General features: G+C 38.5%; 22 non-coding genes across 22 annotated transcripts; all 22 read right to left on the minus strand.

Moving 5' to 3' along the window:
- Positions 1–1,404: 1,404 nt before the first annotated feature.
- trnal-uaa (transfer RNA leucine (anticodon UAA)) lies at positions 1,405–1,487 on the minus strand. Its single transcript has one exon. It is a non-coding gene; the product is annotated as a tRNA-Leu (tRNA).
- A 1,535-nt stretch (positions 1,488–3,022) lies between these two features.
- On the minus strand, positions 3,023–3,105 carry trnal-uaa (transfer RNA leucine (anticodon UAA)). The gene has a single exon. It is a non-coding gene; the product is annotated as a tRNA-Leu (tRNA).
- A 729-nt stretch (positions 3,106–3,834) lies between these two features.
- On the minus strand, positions 3,835–3,917 carry trnal-uaa (transfer RNA leucine (anticodon UAA)). Its single transcript has one exon. It is a non-coding gene; the product is annotated as a tRNA-Leu (tRNA).
- Positions 3,918–5,959: 2,042 nt separating this feature from the next.
- trnal-caa (transfer RNA leucine (anticodon CAA)) lies at positions 5,960–6,042 on the minus strand. Its single transcript has one exon. It is a non-coding gene; the product is annotated as a tRNA-Leu (tRNA).
- Positions 6,043–6,769: 727 nt separating this feature from the next.
- Positions 6,770–6,852, minus strand: trnal-uaa (transfer RNA leucine (anticodon UAA)). The gene has a single exon. It is a non-coding gene; the product is annotated as a tRNA-Leu (tRNA).
- Positions 6,853–7,581: 729 nt separating this feature from the next.
- On the minus strand, positions 7,582–7,664 carry trnal-uaa (transfer RNA leucine (anticodon UAA)). Its single transcript has one exon. It is a non-coding gene; the product is annotated as a tRNA-Leu (tRNA).
- A 729-nt stretch (positions 7,665–8,393) lies between these two features.
- On the minus strand, positions 8,394–8,476 carry trnal-uaa (transfer RNA leucine (anticodon UAA)). The gene has a single exon. It is a non-coding gene; the product is annotated as a tRNA-Leu (tRNA).
- Positions 8,477–9,710: 1,234 nt separating this feature from the next.
- Positions 9,711–9,793, minus strand: trnal-uaa (transfer RNA leucine (anticodon UAA)). Its single transcript has one exon. It is a non-coding gene; the product is annotated as a tRNA-Leu (tRNA).
- A 727-nt stretch (positions 9,794–10,520) lies between these two features.
- Positions 10,521–10,603, minus strand: trnal-uaa (transfer RNA leucine (anticodon UAA)). Its single transcript has one exon. It is a non-coding gene; the product is annotated as a tRNA-Leu (tRNA).
- Positions 10,604–11,332: 729 nt separating this feature from the next.
- trnal-uaa (transfer RNA leucine (anticodon UAA)) lies at positions 11,333–11,415 on the minus strand. The gene has a single exon. It is a non-coding gene; the product is annotated as a tRNA-Leu (tRNA).
- A 2,045-nt stretch (positions 11,416–13,460) lies between these two features.
- Positions 13,461–13,544, minus strand: trnal-uaa (transfer RNA leucine (anticodon UAA)). The gene has a single exon. It is a non-coding gene; the product is annotated as a tRNA-Leu (tRNA).
- Positions 13,545–14,270: 726 nt separating this feature from the next.
- Positions 14,271–14,353, minus strand: trnal-uaa (transfer RNA leucine (anticodon UAA)). Its single transcript has one exon. It is a non-coding gene; the product is annotated as a tRNA-Leu (tRNA).
- A 729-nt stretch (positions 14,354–15,082) lies between these two features.
- On the minus strand, positions 15,083–15,166 carry trnal-uaa (transfer RNA leucine (anticodon UAA)). The gene has a single exon. It is a non-coding gene; the product is annotated as a tRNA-Leu (tRNA).
- A 726-nt stretch (positions 15,167–15,892) lies between these two features.
- Positions 15,893–15,975, minus strand: trnal-uaa (transfer RNA leucine (anticodon UAA)). Its single transcript has one exon. It is a non-coding gene; the product is annotated as a tRNA-Leu (tRNA).
- A 729-nt stretch (positions 15,976–16,704) lies between these two features.
- On the minus strand, positions 16,705–16,787 carry trnal-uaa (transfer RNA leucine (anticodon UAA)). Its single transcript has one exon. It is a non-coding gene; the product is annotated as a tRNA-Leu (tRNA).
- Positions 16,788–17,513: 726 nt separating this feature from the next.
- trnal-uaa (transfer RNA leucine (anticodon UAA)) lies at positions 17,514–17,596 on the minus strand. The gene has a single exon. It is a non-coding gene; the product is annotated as a tRNA-Leu (tRNA).
- A 735-nt stretch (positions 17,597–18,331) lies between these two features.
- trnal-uaa (transfer RNA leucine (anticodon UAA)) lies at positions 18,332–18,414 on the minus strand. Its single transcript has one exon. It is a non-coding gene; the product is annotated as a tRNA-Leu (tRNA).
- Positions 18,415–19,143: 729 nt separating this feature from the next.
- On the minus strand, positions 19,144–19,226 carry trnal-uaa (transfer RNA leucine (anticodon UAA)). The gene has a single exon. It is a non-coding gene; the product is annotated as a tRNA-Leu (tRNA).
- A 726-nt stretch (positions 19,227–19,952) lies between these two features.
- On the minus strand, positions 19,953–20,035 carry trnal-uaa (transfer RNA leucine (anticodon UAA)). The gene has a single exon. It is a non-coding gene; the product is annotated as a tRNA-Leu (tRNA).
- A 735-nt stretch (positions 20,036–20,770) lies between these two features.
- Positions 20,771–20,853, minus strand: trnal-uaa (transfer RNA leucine (anticodon UAA)). The gene has a single exon. It is a non-coding gene; the product is annotated as a tRNA-Leu (tRNA).
- A 726-nt stretch (positions 20,854–21,579) lies between these two features.
- Positions 21,580–21,662, minus strand: trnal-uaa (transfer RNA leucine (anticodon UAA)). Its single transcript has one exon. It is a non-coding gene; the product is annotated as a tRNA-Leu (tRNA).
- A 735-nt stretch (positions 21,663–22,397) lies between these two features.
- trnal-uaa (transfer RNA leucine (anticodon UAA)) lies at positions 22,398–22,480 on the minus strand. Its single transcript has one exon. It is a non-coding gene; the product is annotated as a tRNA-Leu (tRNA).
- Positions 22,481–22,527: the final 47 nt, after the last annotated feature.

Genomic DNA, 22,527 nt, shown 5'->3' on the forward strand with positions numbered 1-22,527 from the left:
GTTTCGAACCAACAAGGACATTTTAATATCGATCATGAGTCTCTTGCCTTAAACACACTGCCATCCAGTTGTTTCTAAATGATTAACAAGAGCTGAGTCAAAAATGGAAGAACTTGTCATAGTCATTTCTTTCAGATTTGATCCACGCTAAATGTAAATGAGTGAAATGAGGGTTGATTACATCCTAAGTAAGCTTTTTCCAGGAATAGGGTTGGTACCCACAAAAACATACTGTTCGTCAGATTTTTATTCCAACAGTCTAAACAACTCAGCCATCCTGGTGTAAGTAAAGTATCATCAAGAGCCCAGTGAAATTGGAGTGAGGAGCACACAGTCAGTTCTTTTGGAGTTGAGCCAGACAATATCTAAACGAGACTTGTTGACATCCAAATCAAACTTAATACAAGAACGGGGTTTCGAAGCAAGAAGAATAATAATTAAGTTGATAATGACTCTAACACCTTAACCACTCAACCATCTTTTGTGTTTATAAAGGATAAACACTTGCTTAGTCAAGGCGGAATAAGGGGAACAAAGTCAATTCTTTCAGCTTTGATCCAAACAATTGATAACATCCAAATCAAAGATAATCTTCTACCAGGAATGGGGTTCGAAACAACGAGGAAATATGTCCATTGGATCTTAAGTCCAACGCCTTAACCTCTCGGCCATCCTGGTGTTAAGAACATGAAATCGAGTGCCCAGTCAAAATGGAATAAGGAGCACACAGTCAGATCTTTTGGCTTTGATCCAGACAATATGTAAATGAAACTTGATTACATCCAAATAAATCATTCTAACAGATGTAGGTTTCGAACCAACAAGGACATTTTAATATCGATCATGAGTCTAATGCCTTAAACACACTGCCATCCAGGTGTTTCTAAAAGATTAACAAGAGCTGAGTCAAAAATGGAAGAACTTGTCATAGTCATTTCTTTCAGATTTGATCCACGCTAAATGTAAATGAGTGAAATGAGGGTTGATTACATCCTAAGTAAGCTTTTTCCAGGAATGGGGTTGGTACCCACAAAAACATACTGTTCGTCAGATTTTTATTCCAACAGTCTAAACAACTCAGCCATCCTGGTGTAAGTAAAGTATCATCAAGAGCCCAGTGAAATTGGAATGAGGAGCACACAGTCAGTTCTTTTGGCTTTAAGCCAGACAATATCTAAACAAGACTTGTTGACATCCAAATCAAACTTAATACAAGAACGGGGTTTCGAAGCAAGAAGAATAATAATTAAGTTGATAATGACTCTAACACCTTAACCACTCAACCTTCTTTTGTGTTTATAAAGGATAAACACGTGCTTAGTCCAGGCGGAATAAGGGGAACAAAGTCAATTCTTTCAGCTTTGATCCAAACAATTGATAACATCCAAATCAAAGATAATCTTCTACCAGGAGTGGGGTTCGAACCCACGAGGACATATGTCCATTGGATCTTAAGTCCAACGCCTTAACCTCTCGGCCATCCTGGTGTAAAGAACATGAAATCGAGTGCCCAGTCAAAATGGAATAAGGAGCACACAGTCAGATCTTTTGGCTTTGATCCAGACAATATGTAAATGAAACTTGATTACATCCAAATCAATCATTCTAACAGATGTAGGTTTCGAACCAACAAGGACATTTTAATATCGATCATGAGTCTCTTGCCTTAAACACACTGCCATCCAGGTGTTTCTAAATGATTAACAAGAGCTGAGTCAAAAATGGAAGAACTTGTCATAGTCATTTCTTTCAGATTTGATCCACGCTAAATGTAAATGAGTGAAATGAGGGTTGATTACATCCTAAGTAAGCTTTTTCCAGGAATGGGGTTGGTACCCACAAAAACATACTGTTCGTCAGATTTTTATTCCAACAGTCTAAACCACTCAGCCATCCTGGTGTAAGTAAAGTATCATCAAGAGCCCAGTGAAATTGGAATGAGGAGCACACAGACAGTTCTTTTGGCTTTGAGCCAGACAATATCTAAACGAGACTTGTTGACATCCAAATCAAACTTAATACAAGAACGGGGTTTCGAAGCAAGAAGAATAATAATTAAGTTGATAATGACTCTAACACCTTAACCACTCAACCATCTTTTGTGTTTATAAAGGATAAACACTTGCTTAGTCAAGGCGGAATAAGGGGAACAAAGTCAATTCTTTCAGCTTTGATCCAAACAATTGATAACATCCAAATCAAAGATAATCTTCTACCAGGAATGGGGTTCGAAACAACGAGGAAATATGTCCATTGGATCTTAAGTCCAACGCCTTAACCTCTCGGCCATCCTGGTGTTAAGAACATGAAATCGAGTGCCCAGTCAAAATGGAATAAGGAGCACACAGTCAGATCTTTTGGCTTTGATCCAGACAATATGTAAATGAAACTTGATTACATCCAAATAAATCATTCTAACAGATGTAGGTTTCGAACCAACAAGGACATTTTAATATCGATCATGAGTCTAATGCCTTAAACACACTGCCATCCAGGTGTTTCTAAAAGATTAACAAGAGCTGAGTCAAAAATGGAAGAACTTGTCATAGTCATTTCTTTCAGATTTGATCCACGCTAAATGTAAATGAGTGAAATGAGGGTTGATTACATCCTAAGTAAGCTTTTTCCAGGAATGGGGTTGGTACCCACAAAAACATACTGTTCGTCAGATTTTTATTCCAACAGTCTAAACAACTCAGCCATCCTGGTGTAAGTAAAGTATCATCAAGAGCCCAGTGAAATTGGAATGAGGAGCACACAGTCAGTTCTTTTGGCTTTGAGCCAGACAATATCTAAACAAGACTTGTTGACATCCAAATCAAACTTAATACAAGAACGGGGTTTCGAAGCAAGAAGAATAATAATTAAGTTGATAATGACTCTAACACCTTAACCACTCAACCTTCTTTTGTGTTTATAAAGGATAAACACGTGCTTAGTCCAGGCGGAATAAGGGGAACAAAGTCAATTCTTTCAGCTTTGATCCAAACAATTGATAACATCCAAATCAAAGATAATCTTCTACCAGGAGTGGGTTTCGAACCCACGAGGACATATGTCCATTGGATCTTAAGTCCAACGCCTTAACCTCTCGGCCATCCTGGTGTAAAGAACATGAAATCGAGTGCCCAGTCAAAATGGAATAAGGAGCACACAGTCAGATCTTTTGGCTTTGATCCAGACAATATGTAAATGAAACTTGATTACATCCAAATCAAACATTCTAACAGATGTAGGTTTCGAACAAACAAGGACATTTTAATTTCGATCATGAGTCTAACGCCTTAAACACAGTGCCATCCAGGTGTTTCTAGAAGATTAACAAGAGCTGAGTCAAAGATGGAAGAACTTGTCATAGTCATTTCTTTCAGATTTGATCCACGCTAAATGTAAATGAGTGAAATGAGGGTTGATTACATCCTAAGTAAGCTTTTTCCAGGAATGCGGTTGGTACCCACAAAAACATACTGTTCGTCAGATTTTTATTCCAGCAGTCTAAACCACTCAGCCATCCTGGTGTAAGTAAAGTATCATCAAGAGCCCAGTGAAATTGGAATGAGGAGCACACAGTCAGTTCTTTTGGCGTTGAGCCAGACATTATCTAAACGAGACTTGTTGACATCCAAATCAAACTTAATACTAGAACGGGGTTTCGAAGCAAGAAGAATGATACTTAAGTTGATAATGACTCTAACACCTTAATAACCACTCAGCCATCTTTTGTGTTTATAAAGGATAAACACTTGCTTAGTCAAGGCGGAATAAGGGGAACAAAGTCAATTCTTTCAGCTTTGATCCAAACAATTGATAACCTCCAAATCAAAGATAAACTTCTACCAGGAGCGGGGTTCGAACCCACGAGGACATATGTCCATTGGATCTTAAGTCCAACGCCTTAACCTCTCGGCCATCCTGGTGTAAAGAACATGAAATCGAGTGCCCAGTCAAAATGGAATAAGGAGCACACAGTCAGATCTTTTGGCTTTGATCCAGACGATATGTAAATGAAACTTGATTACATCCAAATCAATCATTCTAACAGATGTAGGTTTCGAACTGTTAGTAAAACGTTTACTGTTGACAGGAGAACAAGAGGAGACAATAGGACGAGGTGGATAATTTTATAATAAGGCCGTTTAATTACATGTAAAGATATCTTAGTAAAATCTTGCAGCAAGGCTCTTTCTGTCTGATTCTTATTGAATCGTCCGGAAAAGAGATAGTTTCAAGAACTGTACAGTATTATATAGACAACAAGCAAAGTAGGTAGATCTGTAAGTCTGGCCTTCCGATTGGTCGATCTGGGTCTTGGGTAGTCCTGAACAGGCCTGGTGTCCACATTCCATAGGTTCCTGAGATAGTTCTTTGTCCTGAGCTCCAAGCATGAGTTGTGTGTGTCTGTGTGATTGTCATGGGGGAGGGGAGTTGTGGGTGTTGTGTATATGTCTAATGAGTCCAGCATATGTCCAAGAGAAAGAGGGGGTGTGTATGTTGTGTCAACTATAGCTAATGTTGAGAAGTTGTTAAAACAAGTTACCAATATCTAATACAATTTCTTACAAATCAACAAGGACATTTTAATATCGATCATGAGTCTAATGCCTTAAACACACTGCCATCCAGGTGTTTCTAAATGATTAACAAGAGCTGAGTCAAAAATGGAAGAACTTGTCATAGTCATTTCTTTCAGATTTGATCCACGCTAAATGTAAATGAGTGAAATGAGGGTTGATTACATCCTAAGTAAGCTTTTTCCAGGAATGGGGTTGGTACCCACAAAAACATACTGTTCGTCAGATTTTTATTCCAACAGTCTAAACCACTCAGCCATCCTGGTGTAAGTAAAGTATCATCAAGAGCCCAGTGAAATTGGAATGAGGAGCACACAGACAGTTCTTTTGGCTTTGAGCCAGACAATATCTAAACGAGACTTGTTGACATCCAAATCAAACTTAATACAAGAACGGGGTTTCGAAGCAAGAAGAATAATAATTAAGTTGATAATGACTCTAACACCTTAACCACTCAACCATCTTTTGTGTTTATAAAGGATAAACACTTGCTTAGTCAAGGCGGAATAAGGGGAACAAAGTCAATTCTTTCAGCTTTGATCCAAACAATTGATAACATCCAAATCAAAGATAATCTTCTACCAGGAATGGGGTTCGAAACAACGAGGAAATATGTCCATTGGATCTTAAGTCCAACGCCTTAACCTCTCGGCCATCCTGGTGTTAAGAACATGAAATCGAGTGCCCAGTCAAAATGGAATAAGGAGCACACAGTCAGATCTTTTGGCTTTGATCCAGACAATATGTAAATGAAACTTGATTACATCCAAATAAATCATTCTAACAGATGTAGGTTTCGAACCAACAAGGACATTTTAATATCGATCATGAGTCTAATGCCTTAAACACACTGCCATCCAGGTGTTTCTAAAAGATTAACAAGAGCTGAGTCAAAAATGGAAGAACTTGTCATAGTCATTTCTTTCAGATTTGATCCACGCTAAATGTAAATGAGTGAAATGAGGGTTGATTACATCCTAAGTAAGCTTTTTCCAGGAATGGGGTTGGTACCCACAAAAACATACTGTTCGTCAGATTTTTATTCCAACAGTCTAAACAACTCAGCCATCCTGGTGTAAGTAAAGTATCATCAAGAGCCCAGTGAAATTGGAATGAGGAGCACACAGTCAGTTCTTTTGGCTTTGAGCCAGACAATATCTAAACAAGACTTGTTGACATCCAAATCAAACTTAATACAAGAACGGGGTTTCGAAGCAAGAAGAATAATAATTAAGTTGATAATGACTCTAACACCTTAACCACTCAACCTTCTTTTGTGTTTATAAAGGATAAACACGTGCTTAGTCCAGGCGGAATAAGGGGAACAAAGTCAATTCTTTCAGCTTTGATCCAAACAATTGATAACATCCAAATCAAAGATAATCTTCTACCAGGAGTGGGGTTCGAACCCACGAGGACATATGTCCATTGGATCTTGAGTCCAACGCCTTAACCTCTCGGCCATCCTGGTGTAAAGAACATGAAATCGAGTGCCCAGTCAAAATGGAATAAGGAGCACACAGTCAGATCTTTTGGCTTTGATCCAGACAATATGTAAATGAAACTTGACTACATCCAAATCAATCATTCTAACAGATGTAGGTTTCGAACCAACAAGGACATTTTAATATCGATCATGAGTCTCTTGCCTTAAACACACTGCCATCCAGTTGTTTCTAAATGATTAACAAGAGCTGAGTCAAAAATGGAAGAACTTGTCATAGTCATTTCTTTCAGATTTGATCCACGCTAAATGTAAATGAGTGAAATGAGGGTTGATTACATCCTAAGTAAGCTTTTTCCAGGAATAGGGTTGGTACCCACAAAAACATACTGTTCGTCAGATTTTTATTCCAACAGTCTAAACAACTCAGCCATCCTGGTGTAAGTAAAGTATCATCAAGAGCCCAGTGAAATTGGAGTGAGGAGCACACAGTCAGTTCTTTTGGAGTTGAGCCAGACAATATCTAAACGAGACTTGTTGACATCCAAATCAAACTTAATACAAGAACGGGGTTTCGAAGCAAGAAGAATAATAATTAAGTTGATAATGACTCTAACACCTTAACCACTCAGCCATCTTTTGTGTTTATAAAGGATAAACACTTGCTTAGTCCAGGCGGAATAATGGGAACAAAGTCAATTCTTTCAGCTTTGATAGAAAACAATTGATAACCTCCAAATCAAAGATAAACTACTACCAGGAGTGGGGTTTGAACCCACGAGGACATATGTCCATTGGATCTTAAGTCCAACGCCTTAACCTCTCGGCCATCCTGGTGTAAAGGACATGAGATCGAGTGCCCAGTCAAAATGGAATAAGGAGCACACAGTCAGATCTTTTGGTTTTGATCCAGACAATATGTAAATGAAACTTGATTACATCCAAATCAATCATTCTAACAGATGTAGGTTTCGAACCAACAAGGACATTTTAATATCGATCATGAGTCTAATGCCTTAAACACACTGCCATCCAGGTGTTTCTAAATGATTAACAAGAGCTGAGTCAAAAATGGAAGAACTTGTCATAGTAATTTCTTTCAGATTTGATCCACGCTAAATGTAAATGAGTGAAATGAGGGTTGATTACATCCTAAGTAAGCTTTTTCCAGGAATGGGGTTGGTACCCACAAAAACATACTGTTCGTCAGATTTTTATTCCAGCAGACTAAACCACTCAGCCATCCTGGTGTAAGTAAAGTATCATCAAGAGCCCAGTGAAATTGGAATGAGGAGCACACAGTCAGTTCTTTTGGCGTTGAGCCAGACAATATCTAAACGAGACTTGTTGACATCCAAATCAAACTTAATACAAGAACGGGGTTTCGAAGCAAGAAGAATGATGCTTAAGTTGATAATGACTCTAACACCTTAATAACCACTCAGCCATCTTTTGTGTTTATAAAGGATAAACACTTGCTTAGTCAAGGCGGAATAAGGGGAACAAAGTCAATTCTTTCAGCTTTGATCCAAACAATTGATAACATCCAAATCAAAGATAAACTTCTACCAGGAGTGGGTTTCGAACCCACGAGGACATATGTCCATTGGATCTTAAGTCCAACGCCTTAACCTCTCGGCCATCCTGGTGTAAAGAACATGAAATCGAGTGCCCAGTCAAAATGGAATAAGGAGCACACAGTCAGATCTTTTGGCTTTGATCCAGACAATATGTAAATGAAACTTGATTACATCCAAATCAAACATTCTAACAGATGTAGGTTTCGAACAAACAAGGACATTTTAATTTCGATCATGAGTCTAACGCCTTAAACACAGTGCCATCCAGGTGTTTCTAGAAGATTAACAAGAGCTGAGTCAAAGATGGAAGAACTTGTCATAGTCATTTCTTTCAGATTTGATCCACGCTAAATGTAAATGAGTGAAATGAGGGTTGATTACATCCTAAGTAAGCTTTTTCCAGGAATGGGGTTGGTACCCACAAAAACATACTGTTCGTCAGATTTTTATTCCAGCAGTCTAAACCACTCAGCCATCCTGGTGTAAGTAAAGTATCATCAAGAGCCCAGTGAAATTGGAATGAGGAGCACACAGTCAGTTCTTTTGGCGTTGAGCCAGACATTATCTAAACGAGACTTGTTGACATCCAAATCAAACTTAATACTAGAACGGGGTTTCGAAGCAAGAAGAATGATACTTAAGTTGATAATGACTCTAACACCTTAATAACCACTCAGCCATCTTTTGTGTTTATAAAGGATCAACACTTGCTTAGTCAAGGCGGAATAAGGGGAACAAAGTCAATTCTTTCAGCTTTGATCCAAACAATTGATAACCTCCAAATCAAAGATAAACTTCTACCAGGAGCGGGGTTCGAACCCACGAGGACATATGTCCATTGGATCTTAAGTCCAACGCCTTAACCTCTCGGCCATCCTGGTGTAAAGAACATGAAATCGAGTGCCCAGTCAAAATGGAATAAGGAGCACACAGTCAGATCTTTTGGCTTTGATCCAGACGATATGTAAATGAAACTTGATTACATCCAAATCAATCATTCTAACAGATGTAGGTTTCGAACTGTTAGTAAAACGTTTACTGTTGACAGGAGAACAAGAGGAGACAATAGGACGAGGTGGATAATTTTATAATAAGGCCGTTTAATTACATGTAAAGATATCTTAGTAAAATCTTGCAGCAAGGCTCTTTCTGTCTGATTCTTATTGAATCGTCCGGAAAAGAGATAGTTTCAAGAACTGTACAGTATTATATAGACAACAAGCAAAGTAGGTAGATCTGTAAGTCTGGCCTTCCGATTGGTCGATCTGGGTCTTGGGTAGTCCTGAACAGGCCTGGTGTCCACATTCCATAGGTTCCTGAGATAGTTCTTTGTCCTGAGCTACAAGCATGAGTTGTGTGTGTCTGTGTGATTGTCATGGGGGAGGGGAGTTGTGGGTGTTGTGTATATGTCTAATGAGTCCAGCATATGTCCAAGAGAAAGAGGGGGTGTGTATGTTGTGTCAACTATAGCTAATGTTGAGAAGTTGTTAAAACAAGTTACCAATATCTAATACAATTTCTTACAAATCAACAAGGACATTTTAATATCGATCATGAGTCTAATGCCTTAAACACACTGCCATCCAGGTGTTTCTAAATGATTAACAAGAGCTGAGTCAAAAATGGAAGAACTTGTCATAGTCATTTCTTTCAGATTTGATCCACGCTAAATGTAAATGAGTGAAATGAGGGTTGATTACATCCTAAGTAAGCTTTTTCCAGGAATGGGGTTGGTACCCACAAAAACATACTGTTCGTCAGATTTTTATTCCAACAGTCTAAACCACTCAGCCATCCTGGTGTAAGTAAAGTATCATCAAGAGCCCAGTGAAATTGGAATGAGGAGCACACAGTCAGTTCTTTTGGCTTTGAGCCAGACAATATCTAAACGAGACTTGTTGACATCCAAATCAAACTTAATACAAGAACGGGGTTTCGAAGCAAGAAGAATAATAATTAAGTTGATAATGACTCTAACACCTTAACCACTCAGCCATCTTTTGTGTTTATAAAGGATAAACACTTGCTTAGTCCAGGCGGAATAATGGGAACAAAGTCAATTCTTTCAGCTTTGATAGAAAACAATTGATAACATCCAAATCAAAGATAAACTACTACCAGGAGTGGGGTTTGAACCCACGAGGACATATGTCCATTGGATCTTAAGTCCAACGCCTTAACCTCTCGGCCATCCTGGTGTAAAGGACATGAGATCGAGTGCCCAGTCAAAATGGAATAAGGAGCACACAGTCAGATCTTTTGGTTTTGATCCAGACAATATGTAAATGAAACTTGATTACATCCAAATCAATCATTCTAACAGATGTAGGTTTCGAACCAACAAGGACATTTTAATATCGATCATGAGTCTAATGCCTTAAACACACTGCCATCCAGGTGTTTCTAAATGATTAACAAGAGCTGAGTCAAAAATGGAAGAACTTGTCATAGTCATTTCTTTCAGATTTGATCCACGCTAAATGTAAATGAGTGAAATGAGGGTTGATTACATCCTAAGTAAGCTTTTTCCAGGAATGGGGTTGGTACCCACAAAAACATACTGTTCGTCAGATTTTTATTCCAGCAGACTAAACCACTCAGCCATCCTGGTGTAAGTAAAGTATCATCAAGAGCCCAGTGAAATTGGAATGAGGAGCACACAGTCAGTTCTTTTGGCTTTGAGCCAGACAATATCTAAACGAGACTTGTTGACATCCAAATCAAACTTAATACAAGAACGGGGTTTCGAAGCAAGAAGAATAATAATTAAGATGATAATGACTCTAACACCTTAACCACTCAGCCATCTTTTGTGTTTATAAAGGATAAACACTTGCTTAGTCCAGGCGGAATAATGGGAACAAAGTCAATTCTTTCAGCTTTGATAGAAAACAATTGATAACATCCAAATCAAAGATAAACTACTACCAGGAGTGGGGTTTGAACCCACGAGGACATATGTCCATTGGATCTTAAGTCCAACGCCTTAACCTCTCGGCCATCCTGGTGTAAAGGACATGAGATCGAGTGCCCAGTCAAAATGGAATAAGGAGCACACAGTCAGATCTTTTGGTTTTGATCCAGACAATATGTAAATGAAACTTGATTACATCCAAATCAATCATTCTAACAGATGTAGGTTTCGAACCAACAAGGACATTTTAATATCGATCATGAGTCTAATGCCTTAAACACACTGCCATCCAGGTGTTTCTAAATGATTAACAAGAGCTGAGTCAAAAATGGAAGAACTTGTCATAGTCATTTCTTTCAGATTTGATCCACGCTAAATGTAAATGAGTGAAATGAGGGTTGATTACATCCTAAGTAAGCTTTTTCCAGGAATGGGGTTGGTACCCACAAAAACATACTGTTCGTCAGATTTTTATTCCAGCAGACTAAACCACTCAGCCATCCTGGTGTAAGTAAAGTATCATCAAGAGCCCAGTGAAATTGGAATGAGGAGCACACAGTCAGTTCTTTTGGCGTTGAGCCAGACAATATCTAAACGAGACTTGTTGACATCCAAATCAAACTTAATACAAGAACGGGGTTTCGAAGCAAGAAGAATGATACTTAAGTTGATAATGACTATAACACCTTAATAACCACTCAGCCATCTTTTGTGTTTATAAAGGATAAACACTTGCTTAGTCAAGGCGGAATAAGGGGAACAAAGTCAATTCTTTCAGCTTTGATCCAAACAATTGATAACCTCCAAATCAAAGATAAACTTCTACCAGGAGCGGGGTTCGAACCCACGAGGACATATGTCCATTGGATCTTAAGTCCAACGCCTTTACCTCTCGGCCATCCTGGTGTAAAGAACATGAAATCGAGTGCCCAGTCAAAATGGCATAAGGAGCACACAGTCAGATCTTTTGGCTTTGATCCAGACGATATGTAAATGAAACTTGATTACATCCAAATCAATCATTCTAACAGATGTAGGTTTCGAACTGTTAGTAAAACGTTTACTGTTGACAGGAGAACAAGAGGAGACAATAGGACGAGGTGGATAATTTTATAATAAGGCCGTTTAATTACATGTAAAGATATCTTAGTAAAATCTTGCAGCAAGGCTCTTTCTGTCTGATTCTTATTGAATCGTCCGGAAAAGAGATAGTTTCAAGAACTGTACAGTATTATATAGACAACAAGCAAAGTAGGTAGATCTGTAAGTCTGGCCTTCCGATTGGTCGATCTGGGTCTTGGGTAGTCCTGAACAGGCCTGGTGTCCACATTCCATAGGTTCCTGAGATAGTTCTTTGTCCTGAGCTCCAAGCATGAGTTGTGTGTGTCTGTGTGATTGTCATGGGGGAGGGGAGTTGTGGGTGTTGTGTATATGTCTAATGAGTCCAGCATATGTCCAAGAGAAAGAGGGGGTGTGTATGTTGTGTCAACTATAGCTAATGTTGAGAAGTTGTTAAAACAAGTTACCAATATCTAATACAATTTCTTACAAATCAACAAGGACATTTTAATATCGATCATGAGTCTAATGCCTTAAACACACTGCCATCCAGGTGTTTCTAAATGATTAACAAGAGCTGAGTCAAAAATGGAAGAACTTGTCATAGTCATTTCTTTCAGATTTGATCCACGCTAAATGTAAATGAGTGAAATGAGGGTTGATTACATCCTAAGTAAGCTTTTTCCAGGAATGGGGTTGGTACCCACAAAAACATACTGTTCGTCAGATTTTTATTCCAACAGTCTAAACCACTCAGCCATCCTGGTGTAAGTAAAGTATCATCAAGAGCCCAGTGAAATTGGAATGAGGAGCACACAGTCAGTTCTTTTGGCTTTGAGCCAGACAATATCTAAACGAGACTTGTTGACATCCAAATCAAACTTAATACAAGAACGGGGTTTCGAAGCAAGAAGAATAATAATTAAGTTTATAATGACTCTAACACCTTAACCACTCAACCATCTTTTGTGTTTATAAAGGATAAACACTTGCTTAGTCAAGGCGGAATAAGGGGAACAAAGTCAATTCTTTCAGCTTTGATCCAAACAATTGATAACATCCAAATCAAAGATAATCTTCTACCAGGAATGGGGTTCGAAACAACGAGGAAATATGTCCATTGGATCTTAAGTCCAACGCCTTAACCTCTCGGCCATCCTGGTGTAAAGAACATGAAATCGAGTGTCCAGTCAAAATGGAATAAGGAGCACACAGTCAGATCTTTTGGCTTTGATCCAGACAATATGTAAATGAAACTTGATTACATCCAAATCAATCATTCTAACAGATGTAGGTTTCGAACCAACAAGGACATTTTAATATCGATCATGAGTCTAATGCCTTAAACACACTGCCATCCAGGTCTTTCTAAAAGATTAACAAGAGCTGAGTCAAAAATGGAAGAACTTGTCATAGTCATTTCTTTCAGATTTGATCCACGCTAAATGTAAATGAGTGAAATGAGGGTTGATTACATCCTAAGTAAGCTTTTTCCAGGAATGGGGTTGGTACCCACAAAAACATACTGTTCGTGAGATTTTTATTCCAACAGTCTAAACAACTCAGCCATCCTGGTGTAAGTAAAGTATCATCAAGAGCCCAGTGAAATTGGAATGAGGAGCACACAGTCAGTTCTTTTGGCGTTGAGCCAGACAATATCTAAACGAGACTTGTTGACATCCAAATCAAACTTAATACAAGAACGGGGTTTCGAAGCAAGAAGAATGATACTTAAGTTGATAATGACTCTAACACCTTAATAACCACTCAGCCATCTTTTGTGTTTATAAAGGATAAACACTTGCTTAGTCCAGGCGGAATAAGGGGAACAAAGTCAATTCTTTCAGCTTTGATCCAAACAATTGATAACATCAAAATCAAAGATAAACTTCTACCAGGAGTGGGGTTTCAAACCCATGAGGACATATGTCCATTGGATTTTAAGTCCAACGCCTTAACCTCTCGGCCATCCTGGTGTTAAGAACATGAATTCGAGTGCCCAGTCAAAATGGAATAAGGAGCACACAGTCAGATCTTTTGGCTTTGATCCAGACAATATGTAAATGAAACTTGATTACATCCAAATCAATCATTCTAACAGATGTAGGTTTCGAACCAACAAGGACATTTTAATATCGATCATGAGTCTAACGCCTTAAACACAGTGCCATCCAGGTGTTTCTAAAAGATTAACAAGAGCTGAGTCAAAGATGGAAGAACTTGTCATAGTCATTTCTTTCAGATTTGATCCACGCTAAATGTAAATGAGTGAAATGAGGGTTGATTACATCCTAAGTAAGCTTTTTCCAGGAATGGAGTTGGTACCCACAAAAACATACTGTTCGTCAGATTTTTATTCCAGCAGTCTAAACCACTCAGCCATCCTGGTGTAATTAAAGTATCATCAAGAGCCCAGTGAAATTGGAATGAGGAGCACACAGTCAGTTCTTTTGGCTTTGAGCCAGACAATATCTAAACGAGACTTGTTGACATCCAAATCAAACTTAATACAAGAACGGGGTTTCGAAGCAAGAAGAATAATAATTAAGTTGATAATGACTCTAACACCTTAACCACTCAACCATCTTTTGTGTTTATAAAGGATAAACACTTGCTTAGTCCAGGCGGAATAAGGGGAACAAAGTCAATTCTTTCAGCTTTGATCCAAACAATTGATAACATCCAAATGAAAGATAATCTTCTACCAGGAGTGGGGTTCGAACCCACGAGGACATATGTCCATTGGATCTTAAGTCCAACGCCTTAACCTCTCGGCCATCCTGGTGTAAAGAACATGAAATCGAGTGTCCAGTCAAAATGGAATAAGGAGCACACAGTCAGATCTTTTGGCTTTGATCCAGACAATATGTAAATGAAACTTGATTACATCCAAATCAATCATTCTAACAGATGTAGGTTTCGAACCAACAAGGACATTTTAATATCGATCATGAGTCTAATGCCTTAAACACACTGCCATCCAGGTCTTTCTAAAAGATTAACAAGAGCTGAGTCAAAAATGGAAGAACTTGTCATAGTCATTTCTTTCAGATTTGATCCACGCTAAATGTAAATGAGTGAAATGAGGGTTGATTACATCCTAAGTAAGCTTTTTCCAGGAATGGGGTTGGTACCCACAAAAACATACTGTTCGTGAGATTTTTATTCCAACAGTCTAAACCACTCAGCCATCCTGGTGTAAGTAAAGTATCATCAAGAGCCCAGTGAAATTGGAATGAGGAGCACACAGTCAGTTCTTTTGGCGTTGAGCCAGACAATATCTAAACGAGACTGGTTGACATCCAAATCAAACTTAATACAAGAACGGGGTTTCGAAGCAAGAAGAATGATACTTAAGTTGATAATGACTCTAACACCTTAATAACCACTCAGCCATCTTTTGTGTTTATAAAGGATAAGCACTTGCTTAGTCCAGGCGGAATAAGGGGAACAAAGTCAATTCTTTCAGCTTTGATCCAAACAATTGATAACATCAAAATCAAAGATAAACTTCTACCAGGAGTGGGGTTTCGAACCTACGAGGACATATGTCCATTGGATTTTAAGTCCAACGCCTTAACCTCTCGGCCATCCTGGTGTTAAGAACATGAATTCGAGTGCCCAGTCAAAATGGAATAAGGAGCACACAGTCAGATCTTTTGGCTTTGATCCAGACAATATGTAAATGAAACTTGATTACATCCAAATCAATCATTCTAACAGATGTAGGTTTCGAACCAACAAGGACATTTTAATATCGATCATGAGTCTAATGCCTTAAACACACTGCCATCCAGGTGTTTCTAAATGATTAACAAGAGCTGAGTCAAAAATGGAAGAACTTGTCATAGTCATTTCTTTCAGATTTGATCCACGCTAAATGTAAATGAGTGAAATGAGGGTTGATTACATCCTAAGTAAGCTTTTTCCAGGAATGGGGTTGGTACCCACAAAAACATACTGTTCGTCAGATTTTTATTCCAACAGTCTAAACCACTCAGCCATCCTGGTGTAAGTAAAGTATCATCAAGAGCCCAGTGAAATTGGAATGAGGAGCACACAGTCAGTTCTTTTGGCTTTGAGCCAGACAATATCTAAACGAGACTTGTTGACATCCAAATCAAACTTAATACAAGAACGGGGTTTCGAAGCAAGAAGAATAATAATTAAGTTGATAATGACTCTAACACCTTAACCACTCAACCATCTTTTGTGTTTATAAAGGATAAACACTTGCTTAGTCCAGGCGGAATAAGGGGAACAAAGTCAATTCTTTCAGCTTTGATCCAAACAATTGATAACATCCAAATCAAAGATAAACTTCTACCAGGAGTGGGGTTCGAACCCACGAGGACATATGTCCATTGGATCTTAAGTCCAACGCCTTAACCTCTCGGCCATCCTGGTGTAAAGAACATGAAATCGAGTGCCCAGTCAAAATGGAATAAGGAGCACACAGTCAGATCTTTTGGCTTTGATCCAGACAATATGTAAATGAAACTTGATTACATCCAAATCAAACATTCTAACAGATGTAGGTTTCGAACAAACAAGGACATTTTAATTTCGATCATGAGTCTAACGCCTTAAACACAGTGCCATCCAGGTGTTTCTAAAAGATTAACAAGAGCTGAGTCAAAGATGGAAGAACTTGTCATAGTCATTTCTTTCAGATTTGATCCACGCTAAATGTAAATGAGTGAAATGAGGGTTGATTACATCCTAAGTAAGCTTTTTCCAGGAATAGGGTTGGTACCCACAAAAACATACTGTTCGTCAGATTTTTATTCCAACAGTCTAAACAACTCAGCCATCCTGGTGTAAGTAAAGTATCATCAAGAGCCCAGTGAAATTGGAATGAGGAGCACACAGTCAGTTCTTTTGGCTTTGAGCCAGACAATATCTAAACGAGACTTGTTGACATCCAAATCAAACTTAATACATGAACGGGGTTTCGAAGCAAGAAGAATGATACTTAAGTTGATAATGACTCTAACACCTTAATAACCACTCAGCCATCTTTTGTGTTTATAAAGGATAAACACTTGCTTAGTCAAGGCGGAATAAGGGGAACAAAGTCAATTCTTTCAGCTTTGATCCAAACAATTGATAACATCCAAATCAAAGATAAACGTCTACCAGGAGTGGGGTTCGAACCCACAAGGACATATGTGCATTGGATCTTAAGTCCAACGCCTTAACCTCTCGGCCATCCTGGTGTTAAGAACATGAAATCGAGTGTCCAGTCAAAATGGAATAAGGAGCACACAGTCAGATCTTTTGGCTTTGATCCAGACAATATGTAAATGAAACTTGATTACATCCAAATCAATCATTCTAACAGATGTAGGTTTCGAACCAACAAGGACATTTTAATATCGATCATGAGTCTAATGCCTTAAACACACTGCCATCCAGGTCTTTCTAAAAGATTAACAAGAGCTGAGTCAAAAATGGAAGAACTTGTCATAGTCATTTCTTTCAGATTTGATCCACGCTAAATGTAAATGAGTGAAATGAGGGTTGATTACATCCTAAGTAAGCTTTTTCCAGGAATGGGGTTGGTACCCACAAAAACATACTGTTCGTCAGATTTTTATTCCAGCAGTCTAAACCACTCAGCCATCCTGGTGTAAGTAAAGTATCATCAAGAGCCCAGTGAAATTGGAATGAGGAGCACACAGTCAGTTCTTTTGGCTTTGAGCCAGACAATATCTAAACGAGACTTGTTGACATCCAAATCAAACTTAATACAAGAACGGGGTTTCGAAGCAAGAAGAATAATAATTAAGTTGATAATGACTCTAACACCTTAACCACTCAACCATCTTTTGTGTTTATAAAGGATAAACACTTGCTTAGTCCAGGCGGAATAAGGGGAACAAAGTCAATTCTTTCAGCTTTGATCCAAGCAATTGATAAGATCCAAATCAAAGATAATCTTCTACCAGGAGTGGGGTTCGAACCCACGAGGACATATGTCCATTGGATCTTAAGTCCAACACCTTAACCTCTCGGCCATCCTGGTGTAAAGAACATGAATTCGAGTGCCCAGTCAAAATGGAATAAGGAGCACACAGTCAGATCTTTTGGCTTTGATCCAGACAATATGTAAATGAAACTTGATTACATCCAAATCAATCATTCTAACAGATGTAGGTTTCGAACCAACAAGGACATTTTAATATCGATCATGAGTCTAATGCATTAAACACACTGCCATCCAGGTGTTTCTAAATGATTAACAAGAGCTGAGTCAAAAATGGAAGAACTTGTCATAGTCATAGAGCACACTTTTGGATTTGATCCACGCTAAATGTAAATGAGTGAAATGAGGGTTGATTACATCCTAAGTAAGCTTTTTCCAGGAATGGGGTTGGTACCCACCAAAACATACTGTTTGTCAGATTTTTATTCCAGCAGTCTAAACCACAAAGCCATCCTGGTGTAAGTAAAGTATCATCAAGAGCCCAGTGAAATTGGAATGAGGAGCACACAGTCAGTTCTTTTGGCTTTGAGCCAGACAATATCTAAACGAGACTTGTTGACATCCAAATCAAACTTAATACAAGAACGGGGTTTCGAAGCAAGAAGAATAATAATTAAGTTGATAATGACTCTAACACCTTAATAACCACTCAACCATGTTTTGTGTTTATAAAGGATAAACACTTGCTTAGTCCAGGCGGAATAAGGGGAACAAAGTCAATTCTTTCAGCTTTGATCCAAGCAATTGATAACATCCAAATCAAAGATAATCTTCTACCAGGAGTGGGGTTCGAACCCACGAGGACATATGTCCATTGGATCTTAAGTCCAACGCCTTAACCTCTCGGCCATCCTGGTGTAAAGAACATGTAATCGAGTGCCCAGTCAAAATGGAATAAGGAGCACACAGTCAGATCTTTTGGCTTTGATCCAGACAATATGTAAATGAAACTTGATTACATCCAAATCAATCATTCTAACAGATGTAGGTTTCGAACCAACAAGGACATTTTAATATCGATCATGAGTCTAATGCCTTAAACACACTGCCATCCAGGTGTTTCTAAATGATTAACAAGAGCTGAGTCAAAGATGGAAGAACTTGTCATAGTCATTTCTTTCAGATTTGATCCACGCTAAATGTAAATGAGTGAAATGAGGGTTGATTACATCCTAAGTAAGCTTTTTCCAGGAATAGGGTTGGTACCCACAAAAACATACTGTTCGTCAGATTTTTATTCCAACAGTCTAAACAACTCAGCCATCCTGGTGTAAGTAAAGTATCATCAAGAGCCCAGTGAAATTGGAATGAGGAGCACACAGTCAGTTCTTTTGGCTTTGAGCCAGACAATATCTAAACGAGACTTGTTGACATCCAAATCAAACTTAATACATGAACGGGGTTTCGAAGCAAGAAGAATGATACTTAAGTTGATAATGACTCTAACACCTTAATAACCACTCAGCCATCTTTTGTGTTTATAAAGGATAAACACTTGCTTAGTCAAGGCGGAATAAGGGGAACAAAGTCAATTCTTTCAGCTTTGATCCAAACAATTGATAACATCCAAATCAAAGATAAACTTCTACCAGGAGTGGGGTTCGAACCCACGAGGACATATGTGCATTGGATCTTAAGTCCAACGCCTTAACCTCTCGGCCATCCTGGTGTTAAGAACATGAAATCGAGTGTCCAGTCAAAATGGAATAAGGAGCACACAGTCAGATCTTTTGGCTTTGATCCAGACAATATGTAAATGAAACTTGATTACATCCAAATCAATCATTCTAACAGATGTAGGTTTCGAACCAACAAGGACATTTTAATATCGATCATGAGTCTAATGCCTTAAACACACTGCCATCCAGGTCTTTCTAAAAGATTAACAAGAGCTGAGTCAAAAATGGAAGAACTTGTCATAGTCATTTCTTTCAGATTTGATCCACGCTAAATGTAAATGAGTGAAATGAGGGTTGATTACATCCTAAGTAAGCTTTTTCCAGGAATGGGGTTGGTACCCACAAAAACATACTGTTCGTCAGATTTTTATTCCAGCAGTCTAAACCACTCAGCCATCCTGGTGTAAGTAAAGTATCATCAAGAGCCCAGTGAAATTGGAATGAGGAGCACACAGTCAGTTCTTTTGGCTTTGAGCCAGACAATATCTAAACGAGACTTGTTGACATCCAAATCAAACTTAATACAAGAACGGGGTTTCGAAGCAAGAAGAATAATAATTAAGTTGATAATGACTCTAACACCTTAACCACTCAACCATCTTTTGTGTTTATAAAGGATAAACACTTGCTTAGTCCAGGCGGAATAAGGGGAACAAAGTCAATTCTTTCAGCTTTGATCCAAGCAATTGATAAGATCCAAATCAAAGATAATCTTCTACCAGGAGTGGGGTTCGAACCCACGAGGACATATGTCCATTGGATCTTAAGTCCAACACCTTAACCTCTCGGCCATCCTGGTGTAAAAAACATGAAATCGAGTGCCCAGTCAAAATGGAATAAGGAGCACACAGTCAGATCTTTTGGCTTTGATCCAGACAATATGTAAATGAAACTTGATTACATCCAAATCAATCATTCTAACAGATGTAGGTTTCGAACCAACAAGGACATTTTAATATCGATCATGAGTCTAATGCATTAAACACACTGCCATCCAGGTGTTTCTAAATGATTAACAAGAGCTGAGTCAAAAATGGAAGAACTTGTCATAGTCATAGAGCACACTTTTGGATTTGATCCACGCTAAATGTAAATGAGTGAAATGAGGGTTGATTACATCCTAAGTAAGCTTTTTCCAGGAATGGGGTTGGTACCCACCAAAACATACTGTTTGTCAGATTTTTATTCCAGCAGTCTAAACCACAAAGCCATCCTGGTGTAAGTAAAGTATCATCAAGAGCCCAGTGAAATTGGAATGAGGAGCACACAGTCAGTTCTTTTGGCTTTGAGCCAGACAATATCTAAACGAGACTTGTTGACATCCAAATCAAACTTAATACATGAACGGGGTTTCGAAGCAAGAAGAATGATACTTAAGTTGATAATGACTCTAACACCTTAATAACCACTCAGCCATCTTTTGTGTTTATAAAGGATAAACACTTGCTTAGTCAAGGCGGAATAAGGGGAACAAAGTCAATTCTTTCAGCTTTGATCCAAACAATTGATAACATCCAAATCAAAGATAAACTTCTACCAGGAGTGGGGTTCGAACCCACGAGGACATATGTGCATTGGATCTTAAGTCCAACGCCTTAACCTCTCGGCCATCCTGGTGTTAAGAACATGAAATCGAGTGTCCAGTCAAAATGGAATAAGGAGCACACAGTCAGATCTTTTGGCTTTGATCCAGACAATATGTAAATGAAACTTGATTACATCCAAATCAATCATTCTAACAGATGTAGGTTTCGAACCAACAAGGACATTTTAATATCGATCATGAGTCTAATGCCTTAAACACACTGCCATCCAGGTCTTTCTAAAAGATTAACAAGAGCTGAGTCAAAAATGGAAGAACTTGTCATAGTCATTTCTTTCAGATTTGATCCACGCTAAATGTAAATGAGTGAAATGAGGGTTGATTACATCCTAAGTAAGCTTTTTCCAGGAATGGGGTTGGTACCCACAAAAACATACTGTTCGTCAGATTTTTATTCCAGCAGTCTAAACCACTCAGCCATCCTGGTGTAAGTAAAGTATCATCAAGAGCCCAGTGAAATTGGAATGAGGAGCACACAGTCAGTTCTTTTGGCTTTGAGCCAGACAATATCTAAACGAGACTTGTTGACATCCAAATCAAACTTAATACAAGAACGGGGTTTCGAAGCAAGAAGAATAATAATTAAGTTGATAATGACTCTAACACCTTAACCACTCAACCATCTTTTGTGTTTATAAAGGATAAACACTTGCTTAGTCCAGGCGGAATAAGGGGAACAAAGTCAATTCTTTCAGCTTTGATCCAAGCAATTGATAAGATCCAAATCAAAGATAATCTTCTACCAGGAGTGGGGTTCGAACCCACGAGGACATATGTCCATTGGATCTTAAGTCCAACACCTTAACCTCTCGGCCATCCTGGTGTAAAGAACATGAAATCGAGTGCCCAGTCAAAATGGAATAAGGAGCACACAGTCAGATCTTTTGGCTTTGATCCAGACAATATGTAAATGAAACTTGATTACATCCAAATCAATCATTCTAACAGATGTAGGTTTCGAACCAACAAGGACATTTTAATATCGATCATGAGTCTAATGCATTAAACACACTGCCATCCAGGTGTTTCTAAATGATTAACAAGAGCTGAGTCAAAAATGGAAGAACTTGTCATAGTCATAGAGCACACTTTTAGATTTGATCCACGCTAAATGTAAATGAGTGAAATGAGGGTTGATTACATCCTAAGTAAGCTTTTTCCAGGAATGGGGTTGGTACCCACCAAAACATACTGTTTGTCAGATTTTTATTCCAGCAGTCTAAACCACAAAGCCATCCTGGTGTAAGTAAAGTATCATCAAGAGCCCAGTGAAATTGGAATGAGGAGCACACAGTCAGTTCTTTTGGCTTTGAGCCAGACAATATCTAAACGAGACTTGTTGACATCCAAATCAAACTTAATACAAGAACGGGGTTTCGAAGCAAGAAGAATAATAATTAAGTTGATAATGACTCTAACACCTTAATAACCACTCAACCATCTTTTGTGTTTATAAAGGATTAACACTTGCTTAGTCCAGGCGGAATAAGGGGAACAAAGTCAATTCTTTCAGCTTTGATCCAAGCAATTGATAACATCCAAATCAAAGATAATCTTCTACCAGGAGTGGGGTTCGAACCCACGAGGACATATGTCCACTGGATCTTAAGTCCAACACCTTAACCTCTCGGCCATCCTGGTGTAAAGAACATGTAATCGAGTGCCCAGTCAAAATGGAATAAGGAGCA

Source organism: Salvelinus fontinalis, chromosome 22, assembly GCF_029448725.1.
Source record: "Salvelinus fontinalis isolate EN_2023a chromosome 22, ASM2944872v1, whole genome shotgun sequence".
In the NCBI taxonomy this organism is placed as follows: Eukaryota; Metazoa; Chordata; class Actinopteri; order Salmoniformes; family Salmonidae; genus Salvelinus; species Salvelinus fontinalis.